The sequence below is a fragment of the Misgurnus anguillicaudatus genome, chromosome 23, assembly GCF_027580225.2.
Source record: "Misgurnus anguillicaudatus chromosome 23, ASM2758022v2, whole genome shotgun sequence".
Lineage (NCBI taxonomy): Eukaryota > Metazoa > Chordata > Actinopteri > Cypriniformes > Cobitidae > Misgurnus > Misgurnus anguillicaudatus.
In genome coordinates, this window is record NC_073359.2 from 4,272,265 (window position 1) to 4,295,001 (window position 22,737).

Here is a 22,737-nt window from a genome sequence, read left to right on the forward strand (position 1 = left end):
CGACATCACTGGGAACTCACTTAGAGAGACCAATCTGCTTCGAATACTACTAAAACGCCAATGAACTTGGCATTGAGATATTTGCATAATGCTGGCGCCGCCCCGCCAGGTGCGTATATAAGCCACAGGTGCAAATATGGAAATCAGCTTTTTATCGCTTCAAAAGCCGGCAGTATCTGCTACTGAGAAGTTACTTTCTGCTCTGGTGGGAAACGATTGCTGAAGTTGGTTGGACAAGCAGTACCACAGCGGACGCCGCAGTTTTTGCACTACTCTGCATCTTTTTTGTTTTGAGTTTTTTAGTGAGTGCATTGCTGATCCCTGTGCGCATCATCAACTGAGCATCTAGAGTGAATTTCCCTAAGAGAGTGATACGGAGAGCTTTGTGCCTTATTAAAGGCAGCCACTCTCTTGTATATCCGGAGATCAGCGTCCTTTTCAGGATGGCTTTTCGTCCGTGTGTTCTTGGATGCGGCAAGTACATGGGTCCAAGGGACGGTCAAGAGCGCTGTCTTTCATGCTTTTTTCATGCGTTTGCTGGGGGTGCATGTTCTCACTGCGAGGAGATGTCCCTTCTGGATTTACGCAGGCGGTTGTCGTTTCTACGGGAACGGCGTCCGTGTCCGGTGAGTTCTGACCGCCGCCACGGAGCAGCTGTGAAGCTCTCTAAGGACGATCTGCGTTTAACTGTGCTGAGCCGGTCGGGGGATTCGTCCTCCGGCTCTCAGCCTTCCCGTCCTCAGCCGGTAGAGGTGCCTATGGAGACTGCAGCATCGTGTTCTACGAGCGCTGTAGAATCCGTTGTGCCTCCCTCTGGACCCGCTTTGACCGCAACACCCAAGGGTGGAGCCCCTCTTTCCGAAGCTGACTCCGACGTTCTTCCTCCCTCTGGTCGGGTCATGACGCCGAAGTTTGACCTGGAGATGGTGGCTGTGCTCTCTCGAGCGGCGGAGACCGTAGAGTTAGAGTGGGTTAACCCCCCTCAGCCCGAACCGTCCCGCCTGGATGATTGGTTCTTTGGAGCTGCCCGGGCTTCACAGCCCTCTCCACCAGTACCTTTCTTCCCCGAGGTGCACGAGGAGCTGTCACAGACGTGGAAGTCGCCGTACTCTACCCGGTTATGGCCGATTCAGCCCTCCCCCCTCACCTCCCTCACCAACGGAGCCGCTAAGGGTTATACGGGGATCCCCCCTGTGGAGCGGGTGGTCGCGATGCAGCTGTGTCCGACCACCCCTGCCTCCTGGAAGGACCGCCCAACCCTCCCCTCTCGGGCTTGTAGACAGTCGTCCGGTCTAACGGGCGCTGCCCATCAGGCTTGTGGAGAGGCGGCTTCGGCTCTGCATGCAATGGCTTTGCTGCAGGTCCATCAAGCGAAGGCCTTACGAGATCTGCATGAGGGAGGACACGACTCACCCGTCTTCTCGGAGCTCCGGGCTGCCACTGATTTGGCTCTCCGCGCACCGAAGGTGACGGCGCAGGCGATTGGTCGTGCAATTGTTTCTGTTCCGTCGGCTTCTCAGCCGGCACCCACAAAACCACAAAAAGAGTGCATTCCTATTCCTTCTCCAGGTCTTCAGAGGATCGAGAGAGCCATAAGCGGGCATTCATCTGCTCATCCTCCCTCTCCTCCATCGCCAGCGGGTGTTCTGAGGAGTCCGAGCTCTCCACTGCGGAGACCGGACCACCAGCACCCTCAGCGGTCTCAGGTCAGTGTCACAACACACACACACACACACACACACACACACACACACACACACACACTGTAGTTGCGTGCGCTCTTACGGCGCGCGCACCGGCAGTCTCACCTGTTCCGCTCGTCTGCCCCACCGCGAGCTCTCCGGTTGTGCTGTTAATTCCCCTCGCACGGTCTCTGGAAGCTTGGCTTCAGCTTACCAGCCCGTCCCGATGGGTATTACGCACGATCCGCTCGGCTACGAAATTCAATTCAACCGGCACACACCCAAATTCTCGGGCATTCGTTTCACTACGGTGAAAGCGTCCGATGCACATGTACTGCGTGCAGAACTCGATGTCCTCCTGGCGAAGGACGCGATCGAGCCGGTCCCTCCAGCCGAGATGAGCTCAGGGTTTTACAGCCCGTATTTCATAGTTCCAAAGAAGGGCGGTGGGTTACGACCGATCTTGGATTTGCGCGTTCTGAACCGATCTCTCCAAAAACTATCCTTCAGAATGTTAACACCGAAACTGATATTTCAGTCAATACGTCCCCAAGATTGGTTTGCAGCAATAGATCTGAAAGACGCGTACTTTCATGTGTCCATTCTCCCTTGCCACAGACCGTTTCTGCGCTTTGCGTTTGAGGGGCGGGCATACCAATACAAAGTACTACCATTCGGGCTGTCTCTCTCTCCCCGTGTATTCACGAAAGTAGGGGAAGCGGCGTTAAAGCCCCTGAGAACCATTACACCTGCATGTCATCTAACATTCACCCCATGGTCAGACCCTGCGTTTCTGAGAGCAGGGGTTTCCATGAAACAGATTTACTGGCATGCTGTTGTACACACAGATGCATCCAACACGGGGTGGGGAGCCACATACAACGGGCTTGCAGCTTCGGGGTGTGGACAGCACCCCAGCTGCACTGGCATATCAATTGCCGTGAGTTGTGGGCTGTATATCTGGGACTCGTACGCTTCGCTACGGAGCTGCGAGGGAAGGATGTACTCGTACGCACCGACAACACTGCGACCGTTGCGTATATCAACCGTCAAGGCGGTTTGCGCTCTCGTCACATGTCGCATCTCGCCCGTCATCTCCTCCTTTGGAGTCAGAAGCATCTGAGGTCCCTTTGTGCCATTCACATTCCGGGTTCGCTCAATACAGCAGCAGACGCGCTTTCCCGAGCTGCGCGCCCCAGAGAATGGCGACTCCACCCCCAGACGGTCCAGCTAATTTGGAAGAAGTTTGGTCGTGCGCAGATAGATCTATTTGCGTCACCGGACGATACCCACTGTCGCCTGTTTTATTCACTAACCGAGGGCAGCCTCGGCGTGGATGCGCTGACACAAAGCTGGCCGCGGGGGATGCGCAAATCCACGTTTCCACCAGTGAGTTTAATCGCACAGACACTGTGCAAAGTCAGGCAGGACGAGGAGAGCCTTCTACTGGTCGCACCTTACTGGACGACCAGGAATTGGTTTCCAGAACTGATGCTCCTCGCGACAGGCCCTCCCTGGCGGATTCCCCTGAGGAAGGACCTTCTTTCTCAAGGAGGGGGCACATTATGGCACCCGCGCCCCGACCTGTGGGATCTCCACGTATGGTCATTGAGCGCACGCAAGGTTTAGGTGATTTATCGCAAGCGGTATCTAACACCATCGCCGCGGCTCGAGCTCCGTCCACAAGACGGGCTTACGCGCTTAAATGGAACCTTTTCGTCGATTGGTGCTCTTCGCAACGCGAGGATGCCCCATTAATATCGTGCTTTTATACCTTCAACACCGGTTAGATGGTAGGCTGTCACCCTCCACCATTAAAGTTGATATCGCTGCTATTTCTGCTCATCACTCACTTATTAACGGCAGATCAGTCGGCCAGCACGACTTAGTTATTAGGTTTTTAAGAGGAGCTCGTAGGCTAAACCCCTCGCGCCCTCCCTCTATTCCTCCTTGGGACCTGTCCATGGTGCTGAATGCCCTGCAGGGAAACCCGTTCGAGCCTTTGCAGTCTGTGAGTCTGAAGTTTTTATCAATGAAAACTCTGACCCTACTCGCATTGGCCTCTGTTAAGAGGGTAGGTGACTTTTATGCATTCTCCATCAATGATTCGTGCCTTCAGTTTGGTTCTGATGTCTCGAGCGTAACACTCAGACACAGACCAGGCTACGTGCCCAAAGTTCCCACCACTCCCTTCAGAGATCAGGTGGTGAGCTTGCAAGCGTTGCCCTCAGAGGAGGCAAACCCAACCATGGCTTTATTATGCCCCGTAAAAGCGTTACGCATCTACGTGGATCGCACACAAAGCCTCAGGACTTCAGATCAGCTCTTTGTTTGTTACGGTGGTCAGCAGAGAGGGAAAGCTGTCACTAAGCAGAGGATGTCTCATTGGATAGTTGATACTATCGCCCTTGCTTATTATCTGCAGGGCATTCCTTGTCATACGTATGTAACCCACGTTCCCTGAAGGAAGGGAACGGAGACGTCACGTCCCGTCGCCACAGGGCTGCTCCCTGCTGTTTATCGGCCGGTCATTGGCATTTTAGTAGTATTCAAAGCAGATTGGTCTCTCTAAGCGAGTTCCCAATTCGTCGGTCACGACGTGACGTCTCCGTTCCCTTCCTTCAGGGAACGTGGGTTACATACGTAACCGAGACGTTTCACCAACATATTTACACTATTTAACAGCAAAATTTGGTCAACCATGCTGGCAAGCTGGTAAACTGCATAGTTCAACTGGTAATGCTGGTTAAAGGTATAGAGGAAGATTTTCACAAATTTTTGAAAAGAACCGCCCCTCCACTTTTTAAAAAAATGCACACGCGCAACATTCTACCTCCTCCCGAGACGGAACGCCTGTTAAACGCATGCACGAGAGAGAGAGAGAGAGAGAGAGAGAGAGAGAGAGAGAGCATGTGTACTCACCTGTATACATCCCTGTATGCCCAACGTTAAAAGCCCAGTGTACTCACTTGTATACATCCCTGTATGCCCAAGCTAAAAGCCCAGTGTACTCACCTGTATACATCCCTGTACGCCCAACGCTAAAAGCCCAGTGTACTCACTTGTATACCTCCCTGTATGCCCATGCTAAAAGCCAGTATACTCACCTGTATACCTCCCTGTACGCCCAAAGCTACAAGCCCAGGATACTTACCTGTCTACTTAGGGAGAGGAAGTCAGAAGGACTTACCTGCAGCCACGTGAGAGTCAGAAGCGACTCAGATCATATCCCCCAAGTTCCAGAAAACCTGTTTATTTTTACAACCCTTCCCCTTTCCCCTCTTTTAATTTAATAAACAGTGTTAAATTTTATTCTCTCTTGTCTGTCAGGTCATTGGGGTGTTTCGGGACCTCCTCGGGGTGGAAACTGAGGGAGGAGCGTGACGCACGATAGGGGTGGTCCCCTCTGACCTGTGACACTAGCATCGCTAATTATAGCTTACATCAACTTTTACTAGCAGTGATTTTAAATGGATTTCTCCAAATAGCATGACAAACTTTACCTGTCGAGTAGAAACTTTGCATGGGAAGCCCAACCTGTCGTATTAGCTCACGCCAGCGTGTGAATAGTCTCACATAAACACTTTGGTCTTGTTTCTTTCTTCATAGTCCTTTCTCTTCTTGTCATACAATTCGTAGACACTTTTTCTCTTGCGACTCTCAGACATTTTGAAAAAACAAAACAGTGAGAATGCGAGCTTCAATGAATGGTTGAAACCATAGCCCACCACACATATACACATGAAAGTGTGCATGTGCAGAAAGTGAACCTAGGGACGAGCACGTACGATGGTTATACGTTAACATATCATCATAATGATTGATATCAGGGATGACCAATAATCTCGATGATCCACCCGGAAAAAGAAAATCTTTCGCTATACCTTTAAGTGATCTACAGCAATGAAGCCATTGAGATACAGCAGCATCATATATGCAGTAACCAAAACACATCATATTATTTTCAACATAAACCACCAAAAAAACAAGTGTAAAATTCATAATATAAACATCATACAGTGTTCAGACGAGATGAAATTTCAGATGAATATTTCAAATGTAATCTAATCATCGTTTAACAAAAGATAAAAAATTGTAAGGACCCTAAAACAGCATAAATATATTCATTACAAATCTGATCAGTGAAAGCAGCTTTACAGAGAGTTTATTATGAGCAGTTACCTGTAACAGTAAGATAGACTCCAGGTAAACCAGCAAATTCATCGAATGTATCGTTGAGGATCCTAAATCGGTATAATCCAGTGTCACTCGTGTTGACGTCTTTAATTTTCAGTGCGTTTCCCACAAACTCCACACGACCAGCAAACTGATGATCCTCACGCAGATCTCGTAAATACAAATATATACCAGATGATGATCTACGTTGAAGAATGTGATATCTCATAGAAAAAATTTTCTCAGACTGAATGTAATGCCAGGATGTTTTCTCTACTGTATCTCCAGTTGGATGTGAGTATGAAGAGTGAATATTTACTGTTGATCCCACTAAAGCACAAACTTCTGTAGAGGTGTAAGTAACACCCCGACAGCTACTGTTAGAAAGACCTGAAAGAGTCACAAAATACTGCTGTAACATTCACAATCAATTACAAACACACTCATACTGTATATGAATCAACAAGAAAACTGCAAAGTTTGCTTTTCAATTTTAATTGAAATATTTTATAAATGTCAGACTCACAAACAGATGAAGAGGGCTCTGAATCTGAATTGGTGCAGTAATAACTGTCAGTGTTTTCACTGGATGACACAAATATGTTTTGGTTAAATGTTAAACATTGTCCATTCTTGAACCAGTAGTAATTATTTTCAGATGTTAAAGGGCAGGAGGAATCACAGCTCAGTTTTACTCGCTGTCCTGTAGATTCAGGATTCATCTTCACCTGTAAAACTAAATAATGAAAATCTTACATTAGATGAGAAATGAAAAGAGTTTAACTGGACTGATGAGAATGTAAATGTACCTGAAACTGTTAGATTGACTGTGACTGAGCTGAGATGTTTAACTCCATCCTTCATAATGAACATGAGCTGATATTCTCCACTGTCTCTCTCTCTCAGATCTTTTATTGTGAGTTCTGAGTAATCTTTAGTGATCCTCTGACTCACTCGTCTTGAGTAATCTGAATCTAAAGTCAAATCTTCAGGTTCATCTTTGTTTCTCCAGTTTGTTCTCTGTTTCTGACTGAACCAGAACCCAGTTTTGATGTTGATGTTTGAGTAATCGCACCTCACACTCATCTGTGCCCCCCTCACAGCACAAATATTCTGTTTTTTACATGTTACAGTAAAGTTATCCAATGTTAGAAACCCTGAAAATAAATATGAAATATTATTGACATTCGTAACCCAGTATAATGTAAATGTAAGCATATTTTAGAGATCAAAATGTAAAATCCTGCACTGAAGTACAATGATGTAAATTAAATAAAGCTTTGAATAAAGTTTTTCTTTTCAATCTGACTTGATCTCAAGTTAGCTGATCTATTAATAATAGGGCTGTCAATAGATTAAAATATTTAATGATTTAACATTTTTATCTGTTCTAAATTTACCTAAATGTAACACTTTTCAAGTTTTTAATGCTCTAATCAGCATGGATTTGGATAATATATATGCTATATGCAAATGTATGTCTACAACAGCCTGTTTACATTTTCAACAGAACCATCAGCCATAGTTTTAGAAATGATTTTCCCTTTAGAAGACCTTGTTCTTTCTCCAGTTCTGTTTGCTGCTGCATCATTTGTGACCTGTGCTGGCAAATTGAGTTGGGATGAGCAAATTTTCAAAAATTTGTCATTTATATTTTAACATTCTTTATTAAAAAACTTAAAAACAATTGGAACAATTGTTGGAATCTGACAAAGCATGACAGAACTATACCTGTTAACGCAGAGCAAAAACAATATCAATATATGTTACATATATGTTTTTCTTTTACTGTTTAATTTTGACATTGAGACAGACCACTTTAAGATACTGTATGCAAGGGTTTAATATAATGACACAACAGATACTTCTCCTTAAAGGCGCTCTAAGCGAATTGACGCGTTTTACACCATAAAACATTTTTTGTTACATACAGCAAACATCTCCTCACTATCTGCTTGCTGCCTGTCCGCTGATCAAACTGTATAAAAACACGATCTCTGTAGACAGCCCAGGCTCGACAAACGGCATAGTGGCCAAACCTAGCACAACAAAACATAACAAAGTGTTCCAGCCAATAAACGACAAGAAGAATTTGGGGGTGGGGGTTGGGCGCGTTCATGAAAGCACGGACGGGAGACGGAGGAGGAGGCGTTAGCTACGCTCCGTTTGTTTGAAAACAGTTCAAACATCAACAGGAAGTGACGTCGCACATTATTCGCTTAGAGAGCCTTTAACAGTTAACCAAACATTCACTTCAGATATAACAGATTATAGGTCATACCTGCGTGAATTCTTGTCAAAACAGATATTTTTAAACAGTGTTCGAATTATGTCAAAGCTTATGGGGGGTCCCCTAGCTAAGCCCCACCCACTGGCCAAGCCCAACACCCTCATCATAGGGTTGCTGTGATTTGACAAAGATGTGATCCTTGATCAACAATCATCTGATCCTGGTTTTAATCAAAGAAACCCCAAATTACCCTTAACTCAAACTCTAAACATTTTTACCCCTCAAATTAATTAGTGTGAAACACTGGCCAGAAATTTTACACAGAATAGGGGTGAAATAGGGTGGACCTCATTCTTAAATTACATAATTTTACTATATAGTAGTGGTTAAATGGATTACATTGCGTTTTTTGAGTCATAGATCGAATACTTTTCAGATCAGCAGAACTGGGGCTGGGAAAATAACATAAGAACAAATTAAGAAATTATGAGCATTAAAAATAGAAAAGATCAAAGTTACAAATAAAGTCAGATATATTTAGGTACATAAATAGAATCAGATGAATAATTCATCGTATAAATGAAATATAATTAATCTTTTTTTAGATACAGAAGTGATTTTCCTTTGTTTTCTGTTGTTTAATTAATATAAATGACACAAAATAAGCAGATAAGAATTTCTACTTTCAGACCAACACAAACATCTGATTTCTTTCTGAACTGTTTGCACTCACTTTAAACATAACTGAATGTTTTTATGAGAATAGGTGCCAAGACTGTGGTATTTCAAAATAATTTTGTGTTTGCATGCTTTAGGAAACGCGCGACTCAATGCGTCCGCTTATGAGTGTGCGTCCATTTAAGTATGTGTGTGCTCATTAGCCTCTTTCACACAGTAATTCTGTTAAATTACTGTGAATTTACCAGAATGAATTTACCAGTAAATACAAAAATGTGCTGTTCACACATGCAGTGACGTTCCGTCTTTTTACCAGTAAGACATCATTCACACATCAGTATCAAAATACCGGTAAACTCGGAAAGAAAGCGGAAGTTACCTGTGGCGCGCGGCCGGCGAGCTCCCGTGTCGTATTTGTAAACGGCGGGTAATGACTTAATATCCACGGTCCGTATTTTGTTGTTTTCACATCTGTGGCAAACAGTCGCGAAGTTGCTTGTGACCAAACAAATTGCGTGAGGCGGCGTCAACCTGCGTTTGCACATTAGGCTTCACAGATGGTGTGCTAAGGACGTCGGCAATATGGCAGACGGTAAGCTGTTTTAAACAACTTTGGTGAAGAAATGTGGATGTTAACTTCAGGTGTGCTCGACTTTTAAGCAACATGTGTGTGGAAACATCTGTAAACAGTTCGGGGGTAAATGCGTCACCTGTATAAAAAACTTTCTGATTGGCCCGATCTGTCAGCGCGGTCTGACGTCGTCCGTTCTAAATGCCGGGAATCCTATATTTTTCATTCACACATAGCGCTTACCGGTAAATTACTGGTAATCTTACAACCTGTCTTACTGGTAAATTGGGAGCACTGATTTACCGGAAAGGTTCTGTTCACACATGACATGTTAACTGCAATTTACCAGTAAATTACCAGTAAAGACTGTATGTGTGAAAGGGACTATTGTCTTTGCGCACATAAAACAGCTCACATCTTGCGCTCAAATTGTTTAAAATCGCTTACATGTTAACATTTGCAATGTTTAAAAACACATGCAAAATATACTTTCTATAAATATAGTTATTTTATTTCTGAATGATGCGTATTTGAGCAATAAACAGGGCCAGACGAAATCTGCGGGGTTTTTTTTGCTTTATCTCTGGAAATGTTTTGGAAGAATCTGCGGAATTCTGAGGAAGGATTTTAAATGTTTTATAAATTATATTAGATAATTTAAGCTATAAATATTACAAAATTGCATCTAAAATAATTTTTAAAGGCTTACAAGGCTTACAATGAAAATTAATACACCAAAGCAATGAGTCCTCTGAATTAAACCGGACCAACATGAAGCAGATAATGTGCATGTCAAGATAGAATTATAGTTTGTATATAAAATGACATATATTATTGTTTATTCTGCTATATATTATATCAGAATAGAGCTGTAGTCGGGCCTTAAAAGTTAGGCCCGAAATGACCAAAGCCCGACAGAATTCAGCCCGAACCCAAAGTACATTTTGATTGACAGCTTTTTAAAAGCCCGAACCCGTTTACAGCCCGACATTATTTAAATGTGCGCACGTACACAGCTTTTGTCAAGAATGAGTAATTTACACAGGTTTTAACATTATTTATTTATGACTAACTACGCAACTTGGAAGTTAAAACAAATAAATAAAATAATTAATCCGTAACATTGTAACATCTCACTCTAAATAGGCCTATGCAATACACTATAAATAGGCCAACATGCCAATAAAAATTATTATTTCTTAACGAATTAAATAAAGATAATACATTCTGAATTAAGATTGGTATTTGGCAATAATGAAATTAAGATAAAGGCTCTGCGGGATTTGCGTCGGCACTTCTCTCCATTAATGCCAACATTAGTCTATATCCTCTGTCTAAATTATGTATTTAAGACTCAATTAATATTTAGTTATACATTGAAAAACCTTTACTCACCAAGATTAGGCTACATGTTTTTGTTGAGGAAAATTATTAAATCCACTGTAAATGGCTTCAGTGCGATCCTGCGCTACTGATCCTGCGCTGCATCCAGCAGCATTGAACTTGACCGCTCATTTACTGCGCAAAGCCGGAGTGCAAGCCGAGCCCGGCCCGAGCCCGTGTAAAATGTTAGAAATGAAGCCCGAACCCGCCCAAACCCGTCGGGTCCCGACGGATCCCGTCGGGTTCGGGCAAAGATCTTCAGCTCTATATCAGAATGAAAAAGCTTGTATTAATACGTTCTCATTATGAATTAAGCACGTATGAAGATAATTTAATAATTTTTACAACGTAATGTAAACTTTATATTTATCATAACAAGAGCAGTCGTCTTGTAAACGACTTTGAAATTATGATGTGCTGCTGAGTGCAGACTGTCGCGTCACATAGATGACAATTACAAGTAAGATCTTCTTAACTCAGCGATAAGTTTTTTAATCTCTCTCTATCATTAAATACAATCACGGCAAACACGCGCAGGGTTTATGTACTTGTCAATGCCGCGCACAAACGCGCGAGGCTATGTATGTGTGCTTGCCGTCAATGAGGGTTGGTCACAAACACGCTCAAGCGCGGTTTATGTGCCCAGGTGTTAAATATTAAAGAGAATATCATTTATTATCATTTAAGCGTGATTTCTTCTGTTTTCCCAATAAAATATTTTGTGTTACTGGGTGGATCAGCCGTCAGACTGAGAGGATAGCTTTGCCACTGTTTATCTGTCAATTCCTCCAGAAAACAGCATGTGGCGCACTTGCGAGTTTATTTATTTCAGACAGAAGTTAACATTTCTCTGTCATTTCAGCGTTTCTACAGACTGAATCATTGTAGTGAATCCACCCTTACAAACACAAAGCAGTAAACTACATGTAAAGCGTCTTTGGGAAGACAACTTTGTGGTTACATTCTGGGCTCTCCAGCTTGTCTTTACTTACACTGTCAGAAAAATTATTTCCTAATATGAACTATTTACATACCTCAGATGTATGTACCTTTGAGATACTTGTATATATATATATATATATATATATATATATATATATATATATATATATATATATATATATATATATATATATATATGCACTGTTTAGGTAAAAATAAAGTTGACCTTTTAAAGGGTACTGCCCGAGTGACAGCTTCTTTACCTGTCTTAATAAACCACACTGATGCTTTTTCCCAGTAAGGGTTTTAAAAATGTATAACAACCACAAAACTGTCATCTACTTAATAGTGTTCATACCTTGAATGTGTAACAGCAGGATCAATGATGAGAGTCTGAAGTTCATGATGTAGTTTTGTAGAAAGTCACATAAGACCCAAAACTCTTTTCTTATTCCTGAGAAAAAACAAAACATCATTGTGACGCCCCATACGGAAATGTAATGTATGACATGTATGTCCCTATATCAAAACCGATCTTGGCATATATGTTACATATATATGCAATATATTAATATCACATATATAGATCCTCTGGATATATGAATATATAGGTTTAAAACATATATGAAATACTCATATTAAAATGTATATAAATACATATATTAATATCACATATATAGATACTCTTGATATATGAAGATATATGTTTTAAACCTATATGAAATACTCATATTAAAATGTATATAAATACATATATTAATATCACATATATAGATACTCTTGATATATGAAGATATATGTTTTAAACCTATATGAAATACTCATATTAAAATGTATATAAATACATATATTAATATCACATATATAGATACTCTTGATATATGAAGATATATGTTTTAAACCTATATGGAATACTCATATTAAAATGTATTTAAATACATATATTTAAAATATGTATATGTATAAATTCTTATATGGGTTTGTATTTTACAACCATATAAGATGGATTTTTACATGATACTGTATGCTCCAACCATATGATATCAATATGTTTTATGTCTAGATTTCTAAAACAACATAGCCTATATAGGTCTGTAAATATATTGTTTAAAAATTATTAGGGTCATAACATTATAACCCTGCCTAGTTTCAAACTGCATGCATTTTGCACAATACTATACTTTTATTATGGAGTTATACTCCATGGGGGCGGTTTCCCGGATAGGGATTAGACTAGTCCTAGACTAAAACATTTTTAAGAGCTGTCCAAACTGAAAACAACTTGCACTGACATCTTAAAATACATCAGGGCCCTTTGTTTTTCCTCAAAATGCATACAGGTAATGTTTTTAGTAAAGCATGTTTGTTAAAACGAGTTATATTTCCTAATTAAACTAAGGCCTAGTCCTGGATTAAGGTAATCCCTGTCCGGGAAACCGCCCCCATATTACTCAATGTACAAGCTAGAAATTAAGCTCTGCACAGCACAGGTCTACTAAAGGGTTAATGGTGCCACATGGTGATCAACAGTACAAATGACAAATTTGACCTCTTTGCAAAAGGAAAAACCACCAACATTCAAAAATGCATGATAACAAGGTGTCATTGCTCTGCAATCAAAAAATGTGGTTGTAATGGAAGTCAATGGGGCAAAAACAGCCACTAACAATAAATGAGGAAGAAAACAATAATCAAAAGCCAATGTTTTTACTTTATATTTGACATGCCCAAGACTGCGAAAAAGGTTAAAAAAATCCACTATACAATCACTTTTTGTATTGAAAATTTGTCATTTAGATTTTCCCCAAATCCACTTATGAACTTGGCCATTAAAGAGTTAAAATCATGGAATTTTTGTAAAAATTTGGTAGTTTTGATCAGAACTGACTAACAAATTTATGCAAAAAAGTTAAAAATAATCTGATACATTTTTACAGATGTTTAATTTAGTGGATGTATTTTATTTGAACAATGCACAAGGGTTAAATTTGCACTGTGTACCCCTGCATAAAATAAAAACAGGAGGAATAATAAAACGAACACTGTAAAATACAAGCTAAACAGCGCATCCAACGGCTGGGTGGATCAGTGGATAGTGGAGGTGACTTCCAACGTGAGGACCCGGGTTCGAGGCCCGACTGGACTCATCAGGTACATTACAAATAATAAATTGTGTTTGTGTGTTAAGTTGTGTGAATGGGTTGTACGTCCTACCTGTGGTCTGAAACATGCGAAAAATAGATAAAAACCACGGTTCAAATTTAATTATTTTGTGATATATGATTAGTATATGTATGCAACATATATTAGACATATATGTGAAGTCATGTATGTCACATATATAAATAATTATATAGATGACATATATGTCTATGTATGTTTTTTGCACACATAGACATATATTTGTATGGGATAGACATATATGTCAATATATGAAATTGTTCCATTTTCGAATAGGTGTCATATATGGTTGTACATATATGTACATATATGTTTCTACTTTATATTACCATATATTTCATATAGGGATATTTCATATATTCACATATATTACATTTCCGTATGGGGCTCAATTCATCAGACAGTTATTACAGTAAAATAAAACACAACTAACATACTTGTTTTTCGTAATATTTCAAAGATTCAATATATATACATGTGAATACATACGTGCTCGTGGAGATCTCTGACTTCAACCGGTTTGTAAAGTTGTGTCAATATCTGAAGTTGTGGTAGATCATTTAATGATCTGATTATCGTACTCAAGCGGATGTTAAAGAAAGACTCTCCTTCACTTTTTCGACACTTTTCATAGCATACGAAGAAGGAAAGCATTTCATAACATGCTTGAATTTTACATAATCAGACAACTATTCTTATCTTTACGTGTGGCTGTTATTTGTAGGAGAGTGTGTTTACCATTTTGGGGGCCCTAAGGAAAGTCCAAGGAACTGGGGCCCCCCATGTCCCAACATTGCCTGAAGGGTTTTCATTTGAATTGCACGACAGTAATATTGAGTAGATAGAATTAAGTTAGACATATAAAACAGATTTATTTTATTTTGAATTGCTTAAAGGCGGAGTCCACGATGTTTGAAAAACGCGTTGGGAAAGGAGACGGGCCGACTACCAAAACACACTTATAGCCAATAAAATCAAATCAAACGCCGGGTTGCGTATGTGTGGGGCGGGTCTATCAACAGAAGGTCCGGATTCTATTGGGGTAGGGGCGTGTTTGTTTAGGTGATTTCAAATATCAACACTGGCTTTCAAACATCATGGACTCCGCCTTTAACATAACATGGTATAAGACAAAAAACCTCGTTTCACCGGCCTCCCTTTGTACAGAAAAATATTTTCAAGCCCCTCTCAAATCTATCCTTTGCTTGCAAATTCCTTATAGGATGTATTTAAAATAATGTAATGTATACACTACTGCAACTTCAGACTGTGATCTTACTAAAGAAACTAAATAAAAAACAGTGAAGCATTAAATTACGATTCAGACTGATCTAACAAACTGAACTAACAAACACCAGCAATGGATGTTGTAAGTTGGTTATTGCCTGGATTTGTAATGGGAATCACATAGCTCTTATTTTCATATTGCAGAAACAAACTTACTGTGAGATACAACAAGCATATAGACGCCACTGCCTGTAAAAGATGTCTCTTATCTTTACTTCATCTTTTATGTCTCCAGCAGAAAAAAATCTAATCATTAATCTTCATCTTTTTACTGCTAGTGCTCTTATTCTTGGGCAACAGTCTCAACTTGATTCACAGGACAGATTATGTTTTATATTTTTATAAACCTGTTCCTTTCATACTAATAAACTGAGACAGAAATAATCTTCACATTTTTATATTTACATTACACTCTCAGGAGGACCACAAGTCCGGTGTGTGCCATTTGGGACAGGGCCAATGTATTCCAAAAACAGTATGTGAAAATACCCGGATGACTTACTACTTCCAGTTAGATTTTGTGATGTGCATTAGAGATGCGCGGATGGGCTTTTATTTCATCCGCAACCGCATCACAAAACTCATCATCCGTCCGCCATCCATCCGCACCAACGTTTCTGACCAGTTTTCAAAACCGCACCCGCCCGCCATCCGCTGACTGGGCGATGCAAGACGCTGCTGATGACAGCCGCTGCTGATGACAGCCGCGAGACTAGAAAGCCCTAGAATATAAGCAGTGAACTCAGGCTATGTTTACATTAATGCATTTATCCTTTAAAATGCGTTACTTTTGCTACGTTTACGCCTTTCATCTACATCACCGTTTTCGACCCTCATAAACGGATTCGTTCGTCAACGCTGCAGACCCTGTTTTAGTTTAAGAAATCAGACGTTGCGCTGAGTGTAAATGTAGATGGAGTCTTATGTAAACAACCAGCTGGTGTTAACGTGACAGCGCTATTTTCAAAGTAAAAATTATTTTATTCAGGTAAATGGAGGTTTGCAACGGAGGTTTTGACAAAAATAGTAAACATCTACTAACCAGCTATTATAAATGCTATATCGGATTGTTTTAACATGTATCATAATGTCTATTTTATATTTATGTTTGAGTATTGTTGGGTTTGAATATTGTTGTAATGTGTTTATGTTTTGTTTAATTTTAGTTAGCTTATTACGAAAGATAGACTGTAATTTTAAACGCCATATAGGGCATTGTAAAGGCCAATATGAAGGGAGAATTGTAATGGGTCTTGTAATTGTAAAGTTTTGTTTTCTACTTTAAAATGAATTTAGTTTCAGATAATTTGTCTCTTAATTTTAATCGATGTTTTGTTGATAAGTTTTGTGAATATAAATTAATAAAAACAATAAACTCAACGTCATTAATATTTAATGCTCGTTTAGCTAGCGAAGGACGTGCACGGACCTCGCACACATTTAAAAATGTATGCAATAAGCATTTCTGTAGGCTAAAGCAATACTTCACCTATTTCTATGTTTGATTGAAGTTTGCATTTGCTGAAATTTATTTTTGCTTCAAGTTCGTTTAGTACTGTTCACTTGCTTTCTTTTTAAATCATAAAGACCAGTATCCAATCGGCGCACATGACATGGGACAAAAATAAATAAATAGCCTAAATTAAACGCACAAATTACATAGTCTGCACTAGTGTCATCCTCCTGATTTACCATTTTGTAAAACTTATTCCAGGCAACCCTTTTCTGACCTTTTATTTCCTTTGTTTTTAATTCTCATTTTTTTGAGTTTGCCACGTACCTCCTTCGCCGGCGTTGATAAGAGCTGTGTCAAAATGCGTCCTCATTTCTCTGCGCTGTTAATGATAGAACGAATGGATCCTTAACATGCCGAGGCTATCCCAAACAATTAAAACCTTTATTAAATAAAAGTGTATTTAGAAAACTTTTTCTTGTCACTGTTTTAGTATTATAAGTTATGTTTTGTGTTAATATTATTCGGTTTATGTTGCGTATATTTCTAAGGTTGATTATTTGATATACTGTTGTTGAATAGTTTAATCTACATCAATGTGTCATATTTTCTAAAATAAATTCATATTTTTCTGATTACATATTTATTTTAATAAGTCAGAAAAGTCTCCGCTGTTTATTGCTGACAGGCGCGATGGGCGCTACTGGGGGCGCGTGCAACAGGTGACCCAAATTATGGGTCCTCTGAAGGCTAGACCGTCTCATTTCAGTTCTCTTCGCGAACTTCTGAGCCTGCCACCTTGATAGACATAATGCTCACCTTTAAGGTCGTATGCTTTGAAGAACAAAGCTAATAACAAGCAGTCGATCCGCCACCCGCCCGAATTTAATTAAAATATTATTTTTCGTCACGTCATCCGCCCGATCCGCGGTTTATCCGCGGAGTCCGCGGCTGTAACCGCCAACCGCGCATCTCTAATGTGCATACGATGGACATCTCATGATGCCCCGGGAGCGGAGTTATCCAACGAAGAAGAAGAGGCGTCGTCATATTAGGAAATGCCGGAAAGCGGTGATGCTGCTGAATTCACGCTGGTAAGACATGACGTGATGATGGCGTATGTCATGTGATGTATCAGCATGGGGGATTTAGTACGTCTGGGATGTAGTATCTACTGTTTTAATGGTCAGTAAGTAGGTACTTCATCTCATTCAGTACTGTACAGTATTTGCCCCTTGACACCTATCTGTATATCCAAGCCACGAGCCCAGTGCATTGCCCCTTTACACGTACTTGTACTTCCAAGCTACGAGCCCAGTGAATTGCCCTTTACATTTACTTGTGTATCCAAGTTACAAGCCCAGTGCATTTACCCCTTGACACCTGCCTGTATGTTCAAGCCACGAGCCCAGTGTATTGCCCCTTTACACTTACCTGTACTTCCAAGCTACAAGCCCAGTGCATTGCCCCTTTACACTTACCTGTACCTCCAAGCTACGAGCCCAGTGTATTTGCCCCTTGACACCTACCCGAGCCTGGTTCCCGTGCTTTATTGGTTGAAGCTGTGTACTCAGTGGATGACTTTCTATACTTACCTGTAGAATTCCCTCGACGTCTGGAGACGGAACGCTGGACCCCTTGCACTCTTCTTAACAGCCGAATACTCACATGTGTGTTTTTGGGCTGTTCCAGGCTGACCCCCTGAGACCCCGCAGATTCATTGGATGCCTCAGTGTACGACCGCAGGATACGCATCTGCTGGATGAAATAAACCCAGGTACTCGCTTTCTCTCCCATACTTACCTTCATACTTACCTGTGTGCGTCCCTTCCATCCAGGAACCAGGAGTGGAGGAATTGGACTGCAAAGGCTGTGGACAAAAAGAGGAGCTCGATTAGGAATACCCACTGCAAGTCACGGACGGACACGAACTGGAAAAGAAGCAGAGCGACTGACCCTCCCTGTCCCCGTGAGAGTCTAGGCGACTCTGGGAATCCCGCTCTCCCTGGGCCGGAGAGTTATAGTTTTAGTGTCCACTTTCCCCTGCCCTTTCTTCATTTTAAATAATTTCATAAAGTTTTGTTTTAAATTGATACTTACTCTCTTGTGTGTCTGGTCATTGGGGTGCTTTTGGGACCTCCTCGAGGTGGAAACTAGGGAGGGGCGAGACTCACGACCTCTGTGGTCCGCTCCGACCTGTGACATAAATGTACGGGGGCCTTTAACTTTGGACAGAAGGTAGGTATGTATACAGGGCCTTTAACTTCGGGCAGCAGGTAGGTATACGGGGTCTTTAACTTGGGACAGCAACTCCAACCACAAACAGTGCATACACTGGACTATAGCTTTAGCAGACTAGGAGGTTATACAGGTGGATCCTTAGTCAGCTTAACTTACGGCGGCCGGTGAACACACTGGGCTTTCGCTACAACAGGCAAGAAGGCTTTACAGTGAGTGCTTGGTAAGCTGTTGCTAAAACAGGCACTAAGGCTTACACTTCTTGAAGCACACCAGATGGAGGAGGCGGGTGTGAGTTTCTTCCTGAGTGAGGCGTTCTACTTGCGGGCCAACTTCCCAACACTTTCACTTTGTAATAATCGATGAGAACAGTCCCACATCGACACAAGCCCTTGGCTCCGGACCTGTAGGTGAATAGCAGAAAGCACACACTTCACTCACATTTGTCAACTCCTCTAGATTTTCGGTGGGCATACAACACCTTTCTACACAGGCATGAGGGATGCAACCAGTCTCTGGATCGTGTGCAGATATGAAAACCGCCGTCCAATCCTACCACTATACAGGACTCTGGACTCAGCCTAGGATGTGAATACTGGCAACAATTAGAACAGCACAGCACTCTTCTACGTGTACTCACTTCAAATAAAGCACCTACCGCAATTTTCACACTTAACGTGACTAAGGTCAGTACCACAACTGCGGCCCGGTTTCAAAGACCTGGATACACAGGCGACAAGTGGAGTCCCACGCTCCACAGCGACTAAAACAGACTGGGTGGTACATAAGAATCCATGGTTACTGTATACAGACGGAACTCAGAGAATGACGGGGCAGAGACAAGGACAGCAGTAGATCACAGAAGGGGTTTTGGTATACCACACTGTTATATCCAATTCACAGTACCTCTCAACATTATTCCTCCGCCTCCGCTTCTTCCCTTCAGATTTTCTCATTACATCCGTTCGGCATCTCTAGTTCCTCCGAGACACATAGTGAAATCATATCAACACTGCACATTCATGATCTTCCACTTATCTCAAATTAGAGTCAGCTGGTGTCTGTAATTTCCTCGCCCAGGCTGTAATCCCCGTCAGTCTTCTCCTTGTGTACACTCAACCCGCTTTGCCCACAAAAAACTCCACATGGATATGCTTCACCCGCAGCACAACTTCACCCAGCACAGACTTCACAGCAGAATCAAACTTCCCTTCTGATCGTATCATTGCCCTATTTATGGGCCTCCTCTTCTTGCGAAAGCCAATCGCCGATCGCCCCATTCGTTTCGCTCACCTGTTAGATATTAACCTTGATTTTCCTTGCCCGGAGTCAGCCGGAACCGACATGGTGTTTGTGAAAATCGGTCTGGGCGGAACTATTCCCGCCAATTTTCGTTCCGCCTGTCTTTGTCACTCCGTGACATACGCACACATTCTCTCCCTTCAGATTGTAATCTCATTTAAGATGGTGGAATATCGTGTTAAGTTCACTTACTGTCGAATGTAACGCACACATACTGATAAATTGTATACTGTGAACACAAAAGGTGTCATCATTTACTCACTATCGTGTTGTTAAAAAACTGTATTAATTTTTTTTTTTTTTTTTTTGATGAACACGAAGGAAGATAGTTTGAGTAATGTTGGAAACCAAACCGATCAGAGGCTGCATTGACTTCCAAAATCAGAAAAAAATAATACAATGGGGTCTCTGATCGATTTAGTTTAAATTAAAGCAATTTACATGAAAGCATCTTTCAAACGTATAACATAACACAAATATATATTTTTAATTCTGAAGACACAGATTAAAGATTAGGAATCACCGCTGCAAAAATGAGTGTCCTGATCTTGAATCAGCATAAAAACTTGATCGGCTTTGCCACAAACCACCCACTTAAACAGGATGAGACTGTGTGATAGACATCTCTGCCCAGAAAACCAGTTTATACCAGCTTCAGTTTAATACTAGATTAGACTGGTAAGCAAAACACATCATATCAGAGACAACCTCAAAAACAAGTGTAAAATTCACAACATAAACATCACTTCATGACAGGGCTTTTTAATTTCAAAATGTTATCCAATTATTGTTTAACAAAAGATAAATAAAACACAAATGGTAAAAGCTCTTATGATCAATAGCATCACTTTAGTCCTTATAAATGTGTTTAGTAAATACAACATTATTATGAGCAGTTGAAGTTGTAGTAGATCATTTTATGATCTTATCTCATTTTCTCGTACTCAAGCGGATGTTAAAGAAACTCTTTTTGACACTTTTCATAGCATAAGAAGGAAAGCATTTCATAACATGAATATATTTTGACAACTACACTAGTCAACATTTGAAGTGGATCAAAGCCTTTTCTAAAAGTTGTCTTAAAACCAATACCCAATACCCGTTCTTGTCTTAGGACAACTTTGATGAATGTTTTTGATCCACTTCAAATGTTGACTAGTATATTACATACTATCATATTAAAAGTTAATTTATAGCTGTTAATTATTGCTGAGTCCTGTAAAAGATGTCTCTTATCTTTGCTTCATCTTTTATGTTTTCAGCAGAAAAAAATCTAATCATTAATCTTCATCTTTTTACTGCTAGTGCTCTTATTCTTGAGCAACAGTCTCAACTCCATTCACAGGACAGATTATGTTTTATATTTTCATAAACCTGTTCCTTTCATTACTAATAATCTGAGCTAATAATCTGCATATGTTTTATACTCCACACGACCAGCGAACTGATCTACGGTCTAGTTGCCTTAAATTGTGCATGCTCCCTTATAGTCTACGAATCCGTCGGGTGTCCCATCTGTCATTTTTATGCTCTGAAGTCCACACTGCTGCAGGCTTTATCACTTTAAACAGAAGTCCTTGCGAAAGAGCAATCAGATCAGACGACGGATGTGAGGAGTTCTCACTGATGGGCAACTTCTCTTCTTATTTTCGGCGGGACACTCGAGTCTGTCCCAAAATATGACTCTGGTGCACCGTTGTGGACAAGGTTCCCTAAAGTCTGCACTACATGATGTCATCTAACTGTGGACTCTGAGGAAGTCCACAAGTGCAGGGTGTGTCATTTGGGACAGAGCCTCAGTCGAGCCGTCATCCTCCATTGTGCTGCAATCATGTGACCGCGTGTGGTGTCCATTTTTGATGAAAGAAATTGCATTCACATATCAAGTACATACTAGCACCCTCCCCAGATTAGTGTATTAATAGAGTCTGAAACTCTTTAAGGAATGAAGTCATTTCTTTTTCAGAAAGCAGTGGGTGACAGGAAAAGCAAAATCTTTAGGTTAACCAGGATTTGGCCTGAGTTAAAGTAGGACATTGAAGTGTTTTCAAAAACACACCTAAAAAAAAACATTACTGATGTGCATCTTGAGACGAAACAATGACACTTATATGTTTTAAGATTTGTCAGTGCAAGCTGTTTTCTGTTACGACACCTCAAACAGGCATCTTAATGTTGAAATAAACTTCAGCTCTGTCTGGCTTTAACACAGCAACTTTTTCAACCCTGTTAACACATTCTAGGTTGTGTCCAAAATTGCCCCCATACCCTTAAATAATGTAAAAAATTTGAGGGAACAGTCATTATGTAGTGATAAATTATCAAGTGCATCTCATTCTTATAGTGAACCACAACAACGATTTCACATTTATGCACATTAACTTTAATATTTACCTTAGTAAAGGTTAAAGCCAGCCTATAAAGTTGGTTAGTATCGAACAAGTAATGAAGAGCACGATTCATCTTCTGCTGAGGAAGCGGCTCGTCTTGCAGATGTCTTTGTGGCAGCTAGACGGAGGACAGAGTCCTGGAGTTTTATGATTGCGGTTTTGCTGGATTTACTGCTTTCTAGTAACATCTGTAATGTGGTGTTAACATGCGCTGAAACCAAAAT